The sequence below is a fragment of the Bubalus kerabau genome, chromosome 10 (assembly GCF_029407905.1).
Source record: "Bubalus kerabau isolate K-KA32 ecotype Philippines breed swamp buffalo chromosome 10, PCC_UOA_SB_1v2, whole genome shotgun sequence".
Taxonomy (NCBI): Eukaryota; Metazoa; Chordata; class Mammalia; order Artiodactyla; family Bovidae; genus Bubalus; species Bubalus kerabau.
Genome location: NC_073633.1, coordinates 6,348,523 through 6,370,287, shown reverse-complemented (window position 1 = coordinate 6,370,287; position 21,765 = coordinate 6,348,523). Strand labels below are relative to the sequence as shown.

Here is a 21,765-nt window from a genome sequence, read left to right as displayed (position 1 = left end):
AACCATAGCCTTGACTAGATGGACCTTTGTTGGCAAAGTAATGTCTCTGCTTTTGAATATGCTGTCTAGGTTGGTCATAACTTTCCTTCCAAGGAGTAAGTGTCTTAATTTCATGGATCCAATCACCATCTGCAGTGATTTTGGAGCCCAAGAAAACAAAGTCTGACACTGTTTCCACTGTTTCCCCATCTATTTCCCATGAAGTGATGGGACCAGATGCCATGATCTTAGTTTTCTGAGTTACAGAATGCCAATTCCTTTCATTTTATTCATATATCTTATTTTTCCCAAGCTTTTAAATGCCTCTTGGACTCTATGGATAATCAAATAGTCATGCAGTCCCTTTCAGATTCTAATTGAGTAATAAACCTTCAAGGAGTGAAGTTTTTAAACTTAAATCAGAATCTCACATGATTTGGGTTTAAAACATTTTTGGAGAGCAGGAGGAAGCTGGAAACACTGGCACAGAAAGCATGGGAAGAGGCAAGAAAGTACTATTTGAATATTGTTATTATTTTATTACAGAGAAAATTAAGGGATACGTCACAGCAAATAAGGAAAAATGCAAGATTAAAGTCACAATTAAAATAACCAGCTGCTTATTCCTGATTTCCTACCAAATTGCTGTCAGATGACTATGATATCTGATCATAGTAATCTAGATTGAAGTTAAAAAAAAAAAATCACAGTTTAATTGGGCATGAATTCACTCTATACAGTGTTCGCATCATTTTTCTAGAAGTCTTCCAGTTTTTTCTTCTTCCCTTTCCAAATAAGTTCTGCAAAAGAATTCCTCCCCATATATTCTATGGAGAAAAATAAGAGACCGTTACCCTATTAGACTTCATCTAACATCTAGAATCAATTAGCATGTATATAAAATATTATTTGCCTAAATTCCATAACTGATGAATGGATAAACAAAATATGGTATAGCCATACAACAGAAAAGCCACAAAAAGGAGTGAAGTACTGACACATACCATAGATAAACCTTGAAACATTATGTTGAGTGAAGGGAGCTAGACACAAAAAGCCACATATTGTAGGAGTCCATTTGTATGAGAGGTCAAAACAGGCACATCCATAGAGACAGAGACAGATTTGATCTTACCAGGGACTTTGAGGAAGAAGGATGGGGAGTAACTGCTTGATGTGAATAGCATTTCCATTTAAGGTGATGAAAAAGTATTGGAACTAGATCGTGGCGATGGTAATTGCAGGGCTCATAAATGGATGTCATCATTTTTGTGAAATTCTTCTCATAAAATGTACTTAATAACCTTGAATTGTATATTTTAATATGGTTAAAATGGTGAACTGTGTGATATGTATATTTTACCACAATAAAGAAAACATCACTTGTATTCTCAGGGAGTGTACATATTATCAAAAAATCAAGTAGAAACAGAGGTTAGACACAAGAGGACTTTCTTGTAAGTTAGTAAGCAGTTTAACATTTATTGAGAGGCTACAAAGAGCGAAGTACTGGGCTGAGTGTAGAGACACAGCAGGGAATAGAGACAGACGTGGATTCCGCCCTAGCACAGCAGTTGAGTGAAGCAGCCAGTCTTCCATTTCTTCTCTCCTGCTTGAGATACGTTCATTCTTAGAGAAAAAAATAAGACAAAAAAAAAATATATATATATATGGGCTCTATTGAGCCACCAGATATACCTACATCTGTAAATAAACAAACAAAAATGAAGCAAAGAGCTGCTAAAAAGTTTATCTCAGGTCCTAAAATAAGGACTTGAAAATTTATACTTAAATTTACTCTTAAGCTTATAGAATGCCATGAAAAAGAAGGGAAAATATTTAGTGATTCAGTGTATCTGCATATGATTTCACAAATGGGGATCCTTTCCATCTCACATGTCATTTCTCATACATATCATTTCTCATAAAGAATAAAAAATTACAAGATAGTTTGGATTACTCTTCAGTAAATATTCACTCCTATCCTTCCCACTCCTCCGTGGGTTTGTTATATCCATGGATTCCAGGCTTGGCCATGAGACTGACCTTGACCAAAGGAACCTCAGAGGATGATGCTTGTAGAGTTTCTGCTCTTTGCCACAGGAAAGTGCTCTGAGCAGAAACTGGTCCAAGAACAGTGAAAAGCTCATAAAACTGATATAACTGCAATTAGCACCTTAAGAAGGGTTGCCCAGCTGTTCTGGGCTGGACCTCTCTGCAGTCAAATATAAACGTTTGAGATGAGAATAATTTCATCTTGTTGTATAAGTCGTGAAGTGCTGGAGTATTTATGCAGCATTATTGTGGTAATAAAGGATTAATTCAATACACACATTGCAATCAACTGACCCAGAATTCTCTCAAAGTATGATTTATAAAAATACTTAGAAAGCTAACCATCAATAATAAATTAGCTTTTTCTTTATATATTTTGTTATTCAGTTACAGATTTAGTACTAAAAATTCTCAAATGCGTAAAATGGAAATTCACACTATCATTTATCTATTAGTATAACTGGTGAGATATGCAAGGATGTACTACTGGGATGTTAAAAAAATACAGAAACCATGATATTTGCTACATATATCCTGATATAATGAGGTTCTAATAAACATTTTGATGAAAGCAAATTAGTCACTAATCCGACATTTTCTTTTGGCGAATTAGCAAGATTAGGTTTCACATTAAATGAAATGTGTTTCTGCTTAAGTACTCCATCAGAGCAGGATCACTGATGGCCTGGGTAGAGGGAACTAATTTAAGTAAACCTCCTCACTATATTCTACCATTCAGACATTTCTATTCTTAATCTTCATGTTTTTAGGCCCCAGACAGAGCTGATAAATCAATATCATATTTTTTTTGTGAAATTTTCCTCATGAAATATTGAAGAAGTTTAAAGGAAAGCATCTGGCACATTTCAGAAAACCTTATGATGTTTTTCTTTTAACCTGAGTCCCTCCATTGGTCCCAGGTGGAAAACTGAAAATACTATACGGTGACTATTAAGAAGATATTTATAAAAAGAGTCTCTTAAAGAAGTGTAATTCATTTTTAACTTTTCATAGGGCACAAGATTTTGTTTTTCGTAATAAAATGTTAGTTTATGAGATAAACATTGTTTATAAATTATGATGGAACATCTAATGAAGGTAATTTTCCTCTCATTGGACACTCCCTGCCATTCACAAAAGTTCACTGGAATAGGAAAAAATGCAAAATAGTAAACAAAGAAGATGAAACAATGCTTATTAACAATCACAAACCAAAAAAGGAATTTAATTTTTAAGATAATTAGAAAAAAATGATTTAGGATAGATAAGTGATAGAAGTAGGCAGAGACAAAGAATTCTATTTGCTGAGATAGCTGAGAGTTAAAATGACTGTGAAAAGGCCAAAACACCCCACTAAATAGCCACAAGACAAAGTGGAACAGAGACTGCTATTCATTCAATAAACATCAACAATACACTATGTACTTCATTAGAAACTTAAATAAATCAAGGAAGTGGAGATTACAGGTTGTAGTAACTCTGAGAAATTTAAATAATGACTAGAGCAGAAAAACACATGAAGGAATCAAGAGTTCTGCCCTGAGGGAAAGAGTAGTCATGAAAAATTCCAGAGGCAGGTCTCCAGAGTAAATTCATTGCATGTGTCCTTTGACTAAATTAGTGCCATGGAAACTTTTTAAAAAATATTATTGCATTGGAAAGCAATAGGCTTTGTGATCAGGAAAAAAAAAAAAAAAAAAAAACTTAAAGTAAGAAAAGACAGATTCTGAGAAGGATTCAAATACTTTAAATACTTCAAATATTTTAAAGTTTTTAATCTCTGTGGTAGGCAGAACTCTAAGACAGTCCCCCAAGATTCCTGGCATTTGGTGTACACACATCCTTTCCCAGTTATTCAATCAAACACTAATCTAAATTCTGCTCTTTTTTTTGCAGATAATTTTGCAGATAATTAAGGTCCCAAATAAGTTAACCTTTAAATTTAAGAGATTATAGGGGTGGGTTGGAGCTAATCATGTGAACCCCTTTTACAACTAGAGTTTTCATCCACTGGTATCAGAAGAGGAAGTTAAAGAACTTCAAATTGTGAGTGAGAGTGAATGAGGTGAAATTTCCCATTGCAGGTTATATTCATTTCTTACTGCTGCTGTAACAAATCATAAGAAATTTAGCAATTTAAAACAATGCACATCTATTTCTGGAGGTCAGAAATCTAGGATAAGTCTGAAGAGGCTTAAATTACGGTGTCAGCAGCTGGTCTGTTCCAAGGGAGAATTTGTCCCTTGCTCTTCTAGTTCTAGAGGCTTCAGCATCCCTTGGTTCCTGGCTGTATTACTCCTATCTCTGCCTCTGCCTTCTGATTGCCTTCTCTCCTATTAGGACCTTTGTGATTACTCAAATTTACCCAGACAGTTGAGGATAGTCTCCCATCTCAAGACCTTAATTTAATCACATCTGCATAGTTCCTTTTGTCTATAAGGTAACATATTCATAGGTTTCAGGGATTAGGATATGGAGATCTTTGGGGCTGGGGAGGAGGATGGGGCACATTATTCCACCTACCACTTTGGCTCTGAAGATGAAAGAGGTGGTCCACAGCTGACAGCCAGCAAGGAAAGGAGGACCTCAAGTCTACAACTGCAAGGAACAGAATTCTGCCAGGACTTCCCTGGCAGTCCAATGATTAGGAGTCTACATTTCGACTGCAGGAAGCCTGGGTTTGATCCCTGGTCAGGGAACTAAGATTCTACAAGCCCCACAGCACAGTCTAAAAAAAAAAAAATTGCCAACAAAAATGAGTTTAGAAACAGATGTTTCCAGAGTCTCCAGAAGATAAGTCATTCAGGCCAACATCATGTGATACTCTAAGCACAGAATCCAGGCATTTCATACTGGACTTCTAACCCACAGAATGGTAAGCTATTATACGGTAAATGGTAAAGTATGACATCATTTCAAGCTTCTTGTAGTCATTTGTTACACAGCAGCAGAAAACTGCAAAATATTTTGCCCTCAAAATACTTTCAATATTTCAAATCAGTCACAGTATTCATGATGCTATGCACTAAAAGGTTTTGAACTTCAATTAAAAATGTGTGTGTGCAGCACAAATAGGTGCAAACATCAATATCACCTAGTTATTCGTGTTCTTTACTGACATTGATACAATTATTTTAGTCAACACATACTCTAGTGACACAAATGAAATCACAACACTCAGTTACACAGCCAGGAACAAAACACGCGAGCAAGGACTTGCTAGAAGATGGTACCACCAGAAAATGTGTATAGAACCCCCCTCCTTGAAGTCTATTAAAATAAATAAAATGAACCTGAGTTAGCTACAAAAGTCTCATCTACAATAATACTAGGGTACTACCACAATCCAAAATAAAGACTTCCAATAATATCTACTCATAAACAGTGAAATTTGGACACAACCACAGGGAAATGTTGAGAACTGAAATCCGTATCCATAATCTTGATCAGTTTTTGTTTTACAAGATAACATCCCTTAAGTAAAAAGGGTAAATACCAGTGTCAGGTTAAACCTTGACAGATGATTTATCATTTCTGGAAAGTGTGTAGAAACAACATATTTGAACTAAAGCTACAGACTGCCTGCTATCCGAGCTCACACATCACTGCCCTCCACCCCACCCCACCACACACACACATGAAATCTTACCTTCCATTTAAGTCTTCAGGGGACAATTTAAACAATGCCTATATAAGCATGATGAAGATCTTACCTACTCTCTGACAAACAGAGGATTTAGAGTCATTTATTACCCTATCCCCACATCAGGCATCAAGGAGGGCTGTTCACAGAGCCTGAGACCTAGATTACCAGTGATGCTGGGGTGGGGGAGTGGCTGTCTTTCAACATTAAATAACAACAAGCTCCCCCAGTATGCCAATTCCACTTAGATTCAAAGTTCAAAGCAGAGCCTCTCCCATCAAGATCAGACTGCTCTAGTTCAGGGGAATGCAATCCTATGATATAGGGCAAAAGATCCACTTTCTTATTTCCTGTTGCCTCTGTCAACAGGATCAAGAGGGAGCTTCAAGCACCCAATTGTTCCTGCCCAAAACACTCAGGCTGCTACCATTTTCTGCCTTGAATCATATAATAAGGGTGAATCTCACTATAGCCTTTAGCTTTGTATATGTTATCTCTGCAGCCCCAGATGGCTAGGTACACCCTCATCTCCTACCTCTGAAACCCCATAAGGTTCTGCTAGCTCCTCATCTATTCTCTTCTGCCAACCCTCCAGGAATCTTTTTACTAACTAGAGTTTTGGGACTCTATTATTGGCACGATCCCAAACATCCCCAACCCCTTCTCTGATTCTCTTATCTTCTTACTCCAAAGGAAAGGCTTCCCCTGTGGCTCGGCATTAAAGAAGCCATCTGCCAATGCAAGAGACACAGGAGACGCAGGTTCCGTCTCTAAGTCAGGAAGATTCCCTGGAGGAGGAAATGGCAACCCACTCCAGTATTCTTACCTGGAGAATTCCGTGGACAGAGGAGCCTGGCAGGCTACGGCCCATGGGGTCACAAAGAGTTGGACACGACTGAGCATGCGCAAACGGAGCACAGTCAGCGTTGCCCTAAAGGCATTTCTTCCTGCAGAGCCCTTTGTCATGACCGTGCAGGAAGAAACTGATCTTCTCCCTCAGTCCTTATGTCCCTGAGCATGGGACTGAGCATGGATAGCCTCTCTGTTGCTTATTCCTTCCTCACTTCCATCTAAAAACTTTCAGCTGTATGTTTCATGACATCAGATTATGTTATCTCCTACCCCTCAATTCTGCTCTGTCTACAGGTCTTCCACTACATTATTCACTCTTGTATCTCAAGACTTTCACATCTGACTCATTGTCCTTCTCTCCAGACTACACCTTTCTTAATTTTTGGAGAGTTCAACATACATGTAGATAATCTTTTCAAGTCCCAAGCTTCTCAGTTCCCTGAACCTCTCTCCTCTGGTGATACTGTTTTCCACATTATTTTAGCCTCTACTTCCATAGATTTTATTATTATAAAACATAACATAATAACATAGATGTTATTATAACTTTAGCCTCTCCATATTCATTATTTCACCTATTTTACTATTGGATAACCACCTTCTTTTGTTCTTTTCACTCGATCTGGCTCACAAACTGCAACAACCCGTTGGCCCCTCCAGGGCTCCAGTGTTATCAAGTTTCCACTGTATCTCACCTTATTGTCATTTCTCTCCCTTCTTTAACTAGCTTTACTTTCATAATCCTTAGCTCTCTCGTCCTTCTCCTTCATCATTATAAATACTTAGGAAATGTCTAAACCTGGTTATATCTAACCTTTCAACCACCACATGTCTGCACCTCTGCAGCTGGATATGGCTTTTAAAAAACCCACATAACTACCTCGATTGGCATCACTTTGAATTCATGATCATAAACCTCAATCAATCCCCTAATGCTCTCTTACTATCATCCTACACTTCTACAGCCTATTCATTTTCTACTCTGCTAGAAATTCATTTTACTTTTTCTTATTTCTCCTCAAACTCCCAACATCTCCTGCATCCTCACTCTTGATTATAATTTTGCTTCCAACTTCACAATGAAAATTAGGACAACATTTATAAATTTCTACTACCACATTTTCCCAATTGCCAGTCTTGCATTTGTCACCTGTTACCACAGCAGCTTTCTGACTTTCACAAGGAAATAGCTCAAGATAAAATGGACAGTTCAAATCCATTAAAAATTAACAAAAATCATGATGATAAGTCCAAGAAGAAATTAAAAGATTATTTAACGTAGTCCATGATTACTGGTTATTTTAATTTTATACAGTTACTTCCCTAAATGTGACCAAGGCCCAATAATTTCAGAAATAAATTCCTTCAAATTTCTAAGAAATAAAATTCCTATTTAAGCGACATTGGAATGCAGTAGAAAAAAAAAAGAAATGCTTCCCAGATCATTTATAAAATTAGATAGCATTGCTACTGTAATCATGTAAAGGTACAAAGAGACCTTTAAAAAAGAAAATATGTACACCCGTGGCAGATGCATGTTGATGTATGGCAAAACCAATACAATATTGTAAAGTAAAAAAAAAAAAAATAAATAATAAAAAGAAAGAAAGAAAGAAAATATAGGTTAATTTCACTTATCTAGTTATATCCGTTCCAGAAGGGCAGGGATGGATCAATATTAAGAATTCTATTAATAATATTCACCATACACTTATCTAGTGAGTGAGTGAAAGTTGTTCAGTCATGTCCGACTCTTTGTACAGTCCATGGAATTCTCTACACCAGAATACTGGAGTGGGTAGCCTTTCCCTTCTCCAAGGGATCTTCCCAACCTAGGGATGGAACCCAGGTCTCCCACATTCCAGGCAGATTATTTACCAGCTAAGCCATGAGGGAAGCCCTTATCTAAGTAGATAGCAAAAAGGCATTGGATACAATTTAATTATTTATAAAAGTTGGATTTAAATCAATCCCTTTTTATATTAAAAAAATTCAATAAAGTAAACATTCATAGTTATTTAATTAAATGATACACATACAACTCAAAAGTCAGTATTATGCTTAATTTAGGTACTAGAAACAGAAATATTAAAGTAAGCAGCAGGGTAAAAAGATGCCTAACATTACCACAACAGCTGTACTTTGTACTGGAAAAACTCTGAAAACAGAGCACTAGACTAAGATTCACCAATAGAAAAAAAAAGGCAAGTCATTACTATTTACAGGTATCTGTCTCTCTGGAAAGTGAAAGGGAAGGAACTTTAAAAGTATAGCAGGAAACAAAATATTCAGCATAGAGCTGGATTAAAAATTAATATACAAAAATCAATAATTTGATATATTCTTATAAAACATAATGAAAATATGTATATTAGAAACAAAAAATACAAAATATCCTGGGAATATTGATCAGAAATACATAGTCCCTATGAGAAAAAGTTAAATAAGCAGGGTGACAATATACAGCCTTGATGTACTCTTTTCCCGATTTGGAACCAGTCTGTTGTTTCATGTCCAGTTCTAAATGTTGCGTCTTGACCTGCACATTCAGGAGGCAGGTCAAGTGGTCTGGTATTCCCATCTCTTGAAGAATTTTCCACAGTTTGCTGTGATCCACACAGTCAAAGGCTTTGGCATAGTCAATAAAGCAGAAGTAGATGTTTTTCTGGAACGCTCTTGCTCTTTTGATGATCCAACAGATGTTGGCAATTTGATCTCTGGTTCCTCTGCCTTTGCTAAAACCAGTTTGAACATCTGGAAGTTCACGGTTTCACATATTGTTGAAGCCTGGTTTGGAGAATTTTGAGCATTATTTTACTAGCGTGTGAGATGAGTGCAATTGTGCGGTAGTTTGAGTATTCTTTGGCATTGCCTTTCTTTGGGATTGGAATGAAAACAGACCTTTTCCAGTCCTGTGGCCACTGCTGACTTTTCCAAATTTGCTGGCATATTGAGTACAGCACTTTCACGGCATCATCTTTTAGGATTTGAAATAGCTCAACTGGAATTCCATTACCTCCACTAGCTTTGTTTGTAGTGATGCTTCCTAAGGCCCACTTGACTTCACATTCCAGGACGGCTGGCTCTAGGGGAGTGATCACACCCTCGTGATTATCTTGGTCATGAAGATCTTTTTTGTATAGTTCTTCTGTGTGTTCTTGCCACCTCTTCTTAATATCTTCTGCTTCTGTTAGGTCCATACAATTTCTGTCCTTTATTGAGCCCATCTTTGCATGAAATGTTCCCTTGGTATCTCTAATTTTCTTGAAGAGATCTCTAGTCTTTCCCATTCCATTGTTTTCCTCTATTTCTTTGTACTGATCACTGAGGAAGTCTTTCTTGTCTCTCCTTGCTATTCTTCGGAACTCTACATTCAGAAGGGTATATTTTTCCTTTTCTTCTTTGCTTTCCACTTCTCTTCTTTTCATAGCTGTTTGTAAGGCCTCCTCACACAACCATTTTGCCTTTTTGCATTTCTTTTTCTTAGGGATGGTCTTGATCATTGCCTCCTGAACAATGTCATGAACCTCCATCCATAGTTCTTCAGGCACTCTGTCTATCAGATCTAATCCCTTGAATCTATTTATCACTCCCACTATATAGTTGTAAGGGATTTGATTTAGGTCATACCTGAATGGTCTAGTGGTTTTCCCTACTTTCTTCAACTTAAGTCTGAATTTTGCAATAAGGAGTTCATGATCTGAGCCACAGTCAGCTCCTGGTCTTGTTTTTGCTGACTGTATAGAGCTTCTCCATCTTTGGCTGCAAAGAATATAATCGATCTGATTTCAGTGTTGACCATCTGGTAATGTCCATGTGTAGAGTCTTCTCTTGTGCTGTTGGAAGAGGGTGTTTGCCATGACCAATACATTCTCTTGGCAAAACTCTGTTAGCCTTTGCCTTGCTTCATTCTGTACGCCAAGCCCAAATTTGCCTGTTACTCCAGGTATTTCTTGACTTCCTACTTTTGCATACCAGTCCTCTATAATGAAAGGACATCTTTTTTGGATGTTAGTCCTAGAAGGTCTTATAGGTCTTAATAGACCCATTCAACTTCAGGTTCTTCAGCGTTATTGGTGGGGGCATAGACTCGGATTACTGTGATATTGAATGGTTTGCCTTGGAAATGAACAGAGATCATTCTGTTGTTTTTGAGATTGCATCCAAGTACTGCATTTCGGACTGTTTTGTTGATTATGATGGCTACTCCATTTCTTCTAAGGAATTCTTGCCCACAGTAGTAGATGTAATGGTCATCTGAGTTAAATTTACCCATTCCAGTCCATTTTAGTTTGCAGATTCCTAAAATGTCAATGTTCACTCTTGCCATCTCCTGTTTGACCACTTCCAATTTACCTTGATTCATGGATCATGAATTACAGGTTCCCATGCTGTACTGCTCTTTACAGCATCAGACTTTACTTCCATCACCAGTCACATCCATAACTAAGTGTTTTTACTTTGGCTCCATCTCTTCATTCTTTCTGCAGTTAGTTCTCCACTGATCTCCAGTAACGTATTGGGCACCTACTGTCCGGGGGAGTTCATCTTTCAGTGTCCAATCTTTTTGCCTTTTCGTACTGCTCATGGGGTTCTCAAGGCAAGAATACTGAAGGGGTTTGCCATTCCCTTCTCCACTGGACCACGTTTTGCCAGACCTCTCCACTATAACGTGTCCCTTTTGGGTGGCCCTAGACAGCATGGCTCATTGTTTCATTGAGTTAGACAAGGCTGTCCATGTGATCAGATTCATTAGTTTTCTGTGATTGTGGTTTTCAGTCTGTCTGCCCTCTGATGAAGAAGGCTAAGAGGCTTATAGAAGCTTCCTGATGGGAGAGACTGACTGAGGGGGAAATTGGGTCTTGTTCTGATGGGTGGGGCCATGCTCAGTAAATCTTTAATCCTATTTTCTGTTGGATTTTTCTGGATGAAGCACAAACTGGAGTCAAGATTGCTGGGGAAAATATCAATAACCTCAGATATGCAGATGATACCATACTTATGGCAGAAAGTCAAGAAGAACTAAAGAGCCTCTTGATGAAAGTGAAAGAGGACAGTGAAAAAGTTGGCTTAAAACTCAACATTCAGAAAACTAAGATCATGGCATCGGTCCTATCACTTCATGACAAATAGATGGGGAAACAGTGGAAATAGTGGAAACGGTGACAGAATTTATTTTAGGGGCTCCAAAATCACTGCAGATGTTGACTGCAGCTGTGAAATGAAGACACTTGCTCCTTGGAAGAAAAGTTATGACCAACCTAGACAGCATATTAAAAAGCAGAGATATTACTTTGCCAACAAAGGTCAGTCTAGTCAAAACTATGGTTTTTCCAGTAGTCATGTATGGATGTGAGAATTGGAGTATAAAGAAAGCTGAGTGCTAAAGAATTGATGGTTTTGAACTGTGGTGTTGGAGAAGACTCTTGAGAGTCCCTTGGACTGCCAGGAGATCCAACCAGTCCATCCTAAAGGAAATCAGTCCTGAATGTTTATTGGAAGGAGTGATGTTGAAGCTGAAACTCCAATACTTTGCCCACCTGATGCGAAGAGCTAACTCATTTAAAAAGACCCTGATACTGGGAAAGATTGAGGGCAGGAGGAGAAGGGGACGACAGAGGATGAGATGGTTGGATGGCATCACCGACTCAATGGATATGAGTTTGAGTAAACTCCGGGAGTTGGTAATGGACAGTGGGGCCTGGCATGCTGTAGTCCATGGGGTTGCAGAGAGTCAGACATGACTGAGCAACTGAAGTGAACTGAACTGATGAGAAAAAGAGTATAAAATTCCAATGAAGGCCATAAAAGAAGACTTGAAAAATGAGTTTCATTTTGTTTGGGGGTAAAAAGATTCACTTACTTAAAGGTATCTTTTTTATCAAATTAATCTATAAATCAGTGTTATAAAAATCAATATTCCTATTGTACTTTTAAATTTGGGTCTATAACTTGAACAAAGGAAAGTGGAAGGCCCTTTAAATATTCAACTATATTCAAGCTACAATAATAAAACATCCCAGGATCAGCACAGCAATAGACAGAATAAAAGAAAATAGACTCAAGTATATGTAAATGTATTTGATAAGGATGGTATTTCAAATTAGTGGAGAGAAAAATGGACTACTGAAAGAAGAGGCTTGTACAATGAACCAGTCATCTGGAAAAGGACAGCAAATTGGAAAAGTGAATCCATGACTTATATCCATAATTTACATACAAGGCAAAAAAGTAAATTCACAAAAAACTAAAGAAAGCAATGGCTAATATGTGTCATAAACTTAGAATTCAGGAGGTATTTCCAAGCATGATATGATATCTAGAAGCAATGAAATAATAGATACATATGTTCACATGAAAATTTGAAACTTCTGCAAGGCAAAATATACCATAACAAAAGAAAGAAGACAGAGTGATCAGAGAAAAGTACAGACAACACACAGAAAAGACAAAAGTCTAACATCTCTAATATGTATTAATATATGTAACATATTTATATATCATATATGTTAATATATCATATATTAACAGATTAATATGATATATAATATATATGTGATATATAATAATGTATTTGTTAATATATTAATTAACAAATTAATATATATATATATATATATATATATATATATATATATTGTGTGCTCAGTCTTGTCAGACTCTTTGTAACCCCATGGGCTGTAGCCCACCAGGTTCCTCTGTCTATGGAGTTTTCCAGGCAAGATTCCTGGAATGGGTTGCCATTCCCTACTCGAGGGTATCTTCCTGACCCAGGGATTGAATCTGTGTCTCTTGTGTCTCCTACACTGGCAGGCAGATTCTTTACCACTAGCGCCACCTAGGAAGCCTATTAACATTATATACAAGTCTGTATTTAAAAAGACAAATAACCAAATAGGGAAAAGATACATATCAACAGGCAACTTGTAGGAAAAATTCTGTGGGCCAATAAACTTATAAAAAGGAGCTGAACCTAACAATTAAAGAAATTTAAAGTAAAACAGAATTAACAAAGGGTAATAAAGACCAATGATAGATTATAGACAGTATTAATGAATACAACTTTACGTGGCAGAGTAATTAATAATATATCAATTGGAAAAACATTTACAGACAATCTACTAAAATTCTGAAAGTTCAGAATCTTTGAACCAGCAATACTACAGGTATTAATTCAGAGGACAGAAAGAGAAGAAGAGGAGTGGGGAATGAGAATGAGGGAAATAGGGAAGAGGACTAAGGAGAGGAGAAGGAAGAGGAAAAAGAGGAGAAGAGGAGGATATCAGAGGAGAGGGAAGAGGAGAAGAATCTCATAAAAAATAAAAACTAAATTCTGGAAGAGTATAAAGAATACAGACAAACTATTAATGACAGTTACTTCTGAAGGGTGAGTTGGTATGGGAATTTCACTTACTGTTAAATATTTGCATAGCACTTAACTTTTTAATAATAAGAAAATATTAGTTTTGAAATCTAATATTTCAAAAGCAAAATGAAATTGCAAGCAAGCTTAGAAAGATAGCATTTCCTTTATATTGATTTTGTTGCTAGCTTTTTCTCACCAAGCACCTATCTAGATCTCCTATAGATAAAATTTCCGATTTCTACCCTAGTAGTGACCATTCCACTCTCTCTGTTCATGCACTGCAAAAATAGAGAATGGAATGGTCTTAATCAAAGCTTAATTCCTCAACACACAACACTGACACATATTTCCCCAAATTGCTCAGATTGTTGACTTTAAGAACCATTAGGCAAGAAATGCTGGAAAGCTAGCACAGAATTATATAAATAATGATCTGAAAGTAATGAAAATGATTGCACTTTGCCAAGTCAGAAATCTAAGAATTCTGTTGGGGAAGCAAAAGAAAGTTGTTTTCATCAAGATAGTTTGTGATGTTTCCAATACAACTAAAAATCAAAGAACTTACTTGGATGGGCCTTCTCCTTAATTAACACTTTGGAAATGTCTTATCACCAAAAGGTTTCCTAGGAATTAGTATCCCTGCTCAGTGGAATGAAGAGGAGGATTTTCACCTTTTGACCTAAAATTTTTGAATCTTTCCAAGCATTGATTCAGTACCAAAAAAATCCAATTTAGTATTGACTTCTACATAATAAACAATATATTAAATAGATTTATACATATTAATTTTCATGTCCCTTCATATTAATATTTTCACAGCCTAGGGAATAATAAAAATGATGAAAGGAACTTGGAATAATACAGTAACCAATTCTCCCAATCAACACACAAATTATTTCAGAGACAGAGTCAAAGTTCCTTAAGGATATAATTTTCTTCGTACTGAGAAGCCCAGTGATGACTCAAAGAAACTGAAGTTAACAACAACCCATTTTCTGTAATTTGGAGATCGTTTAGGGGTGTGTATAAGGGGCTTCCCAGGTGGTGCGGTGGTAAAGAATTCACCTGCCAATGAAGGCAACACAGAAGTTGTGGGTTCCATCCCTGGGTCAGGAAGATCCCCTAGAGAAGGAAATGGCAACGCACTCCAGTATTCTTGCCTGGAAAATTCCATGGAAAGAGGAACCTTGTGGGCTGCAATCCATGAGGTCATAAAAAGAGTCAGACATGATTGAGCATGCATCTCCACTCCTCCTCCTCCTCCTCCTCCTAGGGGTGTGTGTATTGAATGCATACCTTGGATGATCCTCTGTGTCCTCTATGAAGAAGAGCAACATGTTGCATCTCTAAATCATTCTCATCTTCTGGGTGACATTTCTCATAGTTGCTAGATTACCGTACTTCACAGTCATTTTCATTCAAACCTCACTTATGTGTTTAGGGTAAAGGAGTCCTTGTCTTTTGTAGTATGTTTCAAGTTTAGTCTTCATGTTGAAGTATGTGATCATCTTAAGACAGATTCAGAATTTAGGATGCTCTCTGAATAAAGCTCCACCATAGCTGACCTGGGGAAGAAAGAAATTTGGTACCAGATGTTAAAGGGTTAAGATTAGAGGCTGAGTGTCCAATGAGAATGTACCAAAAAAAAAAAAAAAATGGCAATTCACAAGGTGTCTTGATCTCCTGAAACACAAGGGAACCTCATACTTTGATAGACATTATCAATGCTCATTAGTATCCAGGTCTTCCTCCTGGACACATAATACTGTACCTCCAGGCATACTTGGGATTCAGTTCAGTTCAGTTCAGTTGCTCACTCGTGTCTGACCCTTTGCAGCCCTATGGACTGCAAAGGCTTCCCTATCCATCACCAACTCCCGGAGCTTACTCACACTCATGTCCATCGAGTCAGGCAGAGTCTAAAAACTAATTCTAGACAATGTTATGAGTGGAAGTGTTCATGCCTTTTTCCAGGCAGAATATTTAATTATTGGCAGGAGACCCTTCAGAGTTCTCCACCTGCTGTGCTGACTAGATAAACACATTATGAAATGAAAGTATCATGAGATGGTAGTGCACTCTTTACTTTGGAAGCATGAATAACTGTGAAGAGCAGAGGTCTACTGCTGGACCTCATTGGGTGTATTCCTGTTTTAAGCCCCTGAGATTTGAGCGATCTGGTACCATCTGCATAACCCAACTTGTCTTGAGAAATAAATATACTTAAGCAATCATCATGGTAACAGATGAAAGGTCTTTTTGATGTCATCATTATGGTCAACAAAGATGAGCTGGGGTAAAGTATTATCATTTCAATACTAGAATAAGTTCATGACATAGTTGGCTATGCACATAAATTAGCATGTATATAAATTGGTGGATAAAAAGATCTTTAAAATTTTCATAAACTAATAATTGGGTTTTCTGAATTTGCCTTTTATTTTCAAATACCTTGGTTTATTTTTTAATGAATAATATTTGAAGGAGAGAGAAGATGGGGCTAAAAATATAAATTTACCCTCATCTATTAATAGTTAACAGCCAAGTATACAGGCAAGAAGAGTGATTTCTTTCTGTTTCAGTAGTGGGAAGATACATTGTTAAATCAACATGACATATTTATAAGCCACAAATGCAAGTTTAGCCTGAGACAGTTCTACTCAATGAGACAAATAGTATACTGGTTATTTTATATTTGTTTAATACAGGCACCTTATCTCTCCTTTCACCCTAGTCTTACCCCACAAGCACTTATACATTTTGTGTTCAGCCAATAAGGATGCTCAAGCAGAAAATGAAAAGAAAAGACAATATGGTCAGGATATTATGTCCCTAATTCTCTCCTTGGAAAATCACCTCAACTTGTCTGTGTCTCTCAAAAGAAAGTCATTGGTTCTCTCAAGGAAGTATTAATACCCACTCCCCCTCAACCGCCCCCCGCCCCCCGCAACACACACAGCTCGCTATTGTAGCTTCCAGCCTAGGGATGGTAACAGCTCCACCATTCCTAGCTGCAGGCTCCTGCACTGCTCTTGACAACTTACATAATTCTATAATAGAACAGACTTAATGAAAGAAACATTTAGGCATTGGTTCTTACTGGCTACTGAACTGGGGAATAAATAATTTAACATTATCCCTTCCATTGAATCACAACACTTGATTTTAAAGACAGAAGAATAACATAACATTGTTCATAAAAGAATCCAACTTGTTATTTTACTAGGGCTATCATTTCATGTTTATATAGTAAACTACTTTTGTAAAGAGTCTTCATGTAAAACGAGCAATCAACTAGATGGGAGAACAAGACAACTTTGCAACAAAACCACAAAAAAGACCCACACAAAAGACCCCCACATCCCTAAATAAAGCAGCAACAGCAAAGTGACAGCATCCACAAGATCTGCATGTCATCAGTGTCTGTGGGGAGAAGACAGAGAGAAGAAATGGGGTGTCTGTGGGTCCAAAAAATGAAAGATCAAAACAGTGTACAGGTATTCCCTGGGGAGCAAGACCCGCCAATTTGAAAACAGCATCCAAAACTGGAAGCTTTTTGACCAACTCAACAGTGGATGGGAACTTCGCTGGTGGTCCCGTGGTTCTGCCTTCCAATAAGGATCTGCCTTCCAATACAGAGGATGCAGGTTCTATCCCTGGTCAGGCAATTAAGATCCCACATGCCGTGGGGCAACTAAGCCCATGTGCTACAACAAAGATACAGAGCAGTAAAAAAAACAACAAAAAAAACTTAAATGGCTGTTGATTGCTGCAAGAGACCCTACAGTAAAGTCTGAAAAAGACAAGCAGTATGGGTCACATGAATTGTCAAGATCAAACAGCCAAAATTTCCCTCTGAGAGAAAGTCCCACAGTAGGCAGAAACTTCTTGGAATAAAGTGAAAATTCAGAAAAATTTGGGCACTGTAGAAACATGGAAGAGAGGACCCAGGTAAGTACAGAAAGGGAAACAGAGCCAGGAAACCTCAAAGAGTAAGTGAATATATGCCCTAACACTCCAAAAACATAAAACTAGAGAGTAAGTGAGTATATGCCCTAACACTCCAAAAATATAAAACTAAAGGGAGCACTAAAAATTAAGAAAACTACCTTGAGTAATACAGCTATAACTTCTAAAAGCTTAGAAAAATTAGTTTCACATAAATATGAGCAACAGAAAAAGATCTAGGTCAAATCCAATACAAAGCTATTGAGGGAAAAAAGAGAAAAAGTATATACTACTACCCCTTTGGACACTGAAAACATACTAGGAGACATAAGCACAAAACAGATCTAATTGTGACCTCCCAGAGCAAATAAAGCTGCTAAGAAAACTATGTAACTTAAAAGAAGAACATTAATCAGAATTATAATTCAGAGTGTTAAGAGTTGATATACTTAAACAGAGCTATCGGGGCTCTGTAATCCCCGATCAGCCACGTCCCCACCACCTTCCTTCCACCAGTCTATGCGGGAAGGTGAGGACCACAGGGACGCGGCACCGGGGTCAAGAGGCCCCACGGGCTCCAGCACAGGCCTCCAGCACAGCATGTGGGAAGGAGCTTGTGAGAGAATCTGGCTATCCTCCGCAGAGCCAGGGGGTCAGAGCTGGGATGACCACTCTCACCTGAGGACGTCAGCTGGCCCCGACTGAGGGTGAGCAAAGCCGCTGACGGGAGCAGGCACCAGTGGCGGCAGGTGCTATACCAAAAGGAGGCTGCAGAGGACCCCCAAGGACTGGACCTGAGGGGAACCTAAAAGCATCAGCAAGAAAACCCGCCCCCTGCACCAAGGAAGTGCAGAGGGAAGATCCCCTGCGGTGAGGCTTCCGAAGAACTCCCCAGGGTGACGGGAGAGGAGGAGCGCCGGCAGCTCTGGCCCTTCAGATTCCGTGTCCATTCCCATCCTCCCCCCTCACAGGGGAAGAAGCACAAACAGCTTTGAGGACAGGGATAAACCTGTGGAAAGCTGAGGAAGCGTAACCTTATTGGTCAAACTGTGCTCCCCTTGCCTACTATAGGTTTCACAAGAGCAAGCTGTGAAAGGGGAAACTTTTTAATTGACTGAGAGATTGATGTTGTTCAGTCGCTCAGTCGTGTCCCATCTCTTTGCAACTCCATGGACTGCAGCACACCAGGCTTCCCTGTCCTGCACTCTCTCCCAGAGTTTACTCAAACTCATGTCCATTGAGTCGATCATGCCATCCAACATCTCATCCTCTGTTGCCCCTTCTCTTCCTTCCCTCAATTTTTCCTAGCATTAGGGTCTTTTCCAAAGAATCAACTCTTTGCATCAGGTGACCAAAGAATTGGAGCTTCAGCTTCAGCATCAGTCCTTCCAATGAACACTCAGGACTAATCTCCATTAGGATGGACTAGTTGGATCTCCTCGCAGTCCAAGGGACCCTCAAGAGTCTCCAACACCACAGTTCAAAAGCATCAATTCTGCAGCACTCAGCTTTCTTTATAGTCCAACTCTCACATCCATACATGACTACTGGAAAAACCACAGCTTTGACTAGATGGACCTTTGTTGACAAAGTAATGTCTCTGCTTTGTAATATGCTGTCTAGCTTGTCATAGTTTTTCTTTCAAGGAGCAAGTGTCTAAATTTCATGGCTGCAGTCACCATCTGCAGTGATTTTGGAGCCCAAGAAAGTAAAGTCTGTCACTGTTTCCATTGTTTCCCCATCTATTTGCCATGAAGGGATGGGACCGGATGCCATGATGCTAGTTTTCTGAATATTGAGTTTTAAGCCAGCTTTTTCACATTCCTCTTTGACCTTCATCAAGAGGCTCTTTAGTCCTCTTTGTTTTCTGCCATAAGGGTGGTATCATCTGCATATCTGAGGTTACTGATATTTTTCCCAGCAATCTTGATTCCAGATTATGCTTCATCTAGCCCAGAATTTTGCATGCTGTACCTGCATGTGTTAAAAAAGCAGGGTGACAATATACAGCCTTGATGTATTCCTTTCTCAATTTGGAGCCAGTCCATTGTTCCATGTCCAGTTCTAACTGTTGCTTCTTGACTTGCATACAAGTTTCTCAGAGTGAGAGATAGATGTTTGCATTTAGACAAGATTGGACTTTCTAATGGCTGAAAATGAGACTGTCTTTAATGTCTGAATGAAAATGATGAGATCTGTCCTAGGGAGTTTCCTGGGGTGGAAAAGGGAGGGAAGACAAAAAGGACAGGAAGACAAGGTGAAAATACATAATGAAATGAAGTTGCTTCTGTTATCCTACCAATGAAATGGTTGAATGGTAATATTTCTGGAACCAGCACAGAAGAGCTACACTCTCTGGGACTGGAGGAATTAATAGATGGTGAGGACTGACAGCACTTTGACTCAATGTGGGCCCTTTGTCCTTAAAACCTAATGATTCAGTATGATTCACACATTCTAAATCTTACAGGTAAAGAAACTGAGACTCAGAAACTTTACATAAATGGCCCAAGGACAGCGCTGGTACAAGCATGTCTAGGACAATTGTGAAGTAGGCTGCTCCAGCTCTGTGGTGTGTTTTATACACACTTCTCCTTTAATCCAAACAACTCCTTACAGGCTAGCTTCTATTTTTATGCCCAGATCAGGAAGTCAAATTAGTCTTTGGTGCCTCCTCCTGCTTCACTACCTTGGGAAGTAGGGTGATTTTAGGAATCCAAAGAAAAGCTTAGTGCAGTGTATCCTTTAGTGAGGAAAAGGTCCCACTGGCATCCTCAGAGCCAAGGAAAATGTGTTCCAGATTTAGTGCCAACTTTTCATGTCAGATGCAGGTAGTTTCAACAAAATTATAGAACAGATTTTATTCACTATCCATTTGTATCCCAAAATTACTTGATTCATACCAATAGTTGCTGGGCTGTTTTAAAAATACTCATTTTCTTTATTTAAAGCTGTCACACACAAACTCTTGGGATGCAGCCTGATGTAAAATTAACTACCAAGCATATTTCAACTGCCAAGAATAAAAACTCAGAACCATAAATGTCAATGGTTTACTGTGCTATAGTTGACTTTATAGTTAGCATTATTAGTTTTCTTCCTAAGGAAGAACATAGTATGAGGCTTTAAGGACATACTGCCAGACAGTCACAGAGAAATATATTTCCTTCCAGGAGCCATTGAAACTGTACTGGCTGGAGAGAAAGGATAGATAAGTACAGTAGACAAGTATACAAATTACACAAGTCAGAAGGACAATGGAACAGACAGGAAGAGGATAATCCTGGTTTCCTTGGGGCAATATAGAATGTGGTGTTTGTAAATCTTAGTTATGATGGCACTGAAATGGACAAAGACACCCTCGGTCATCACCTCATGCCTTTTTATTTTTAGCTACCAACCGAGGTTACATTCTGCTCAGTTTCAGTAAGAAATGGGTTTTGTTTTACATTTTCTAGGCTCTGCTTTAATTAAGAAATCTTACTACATAGAGACTTGATTTCTACATATTAATTTGATAGCCAAATCTGTGAGCCCTCTGCCCTTTGGTTCAGCTTGTTTTTAGTAAAATGTATTCTGTAACCAACATCTTTTGTTCCTTTGCTATATCATGATTGTTTTCTGGGTTCTTAATACATAAGATATACACAAACTTGCTGTCATAGAATTGGTTTTCAAGATGGACAAAGAAAAATAAAGAATTACAAAAGGGCCTACAGGAGCCAAGAAACTTCATCAGATTTCTTAAATACTTCCAACTTCTTGGAGTTTGTTCATGGCATTATCTCATTTCTTTCCCCCTTGTGATGATTAGTTCTTAAACCATTAAAATAAAAAAGATCCTGTGTTCTGTCTTTGGGTATAGAAAGCAAAGGAGTTCTCAAAGAGCTGCATCTGAGTCCTCAGCCAGGATCATGGAAAG

At 38.2% G+C, this 21,765-nt stretch overlaps 1 long non-coding RNA gene across 4 annotated transcripts in view; it reads right to left on the bottom strand.

Annotated features, from left to right (window-relative positions):
* Positions 1-832: 832 nt before the first annotated feature.
* Positions 833-21,765, bottom strand: part of LOC129620792 (uncharacterized) — a 123,391-nt gene continuing 102,458 nt past the window's right edge. For all 4 annotated transcript variants that reach the window (XR_008698701.1, XR_008698699.1, XR_008698702.1 and 1 more), the window contains 2 exons: positions 15,192-15,460; positions 833-1,608 (listed from right to left, as the gene is read on the bottom strand). This is a non-coding gene — a long non-coding RNA (uncharacterized LOC129620792). The remainder of the gene's footprint in view (positions 1,609-15,191; positions 15,461-21,765) is intronic.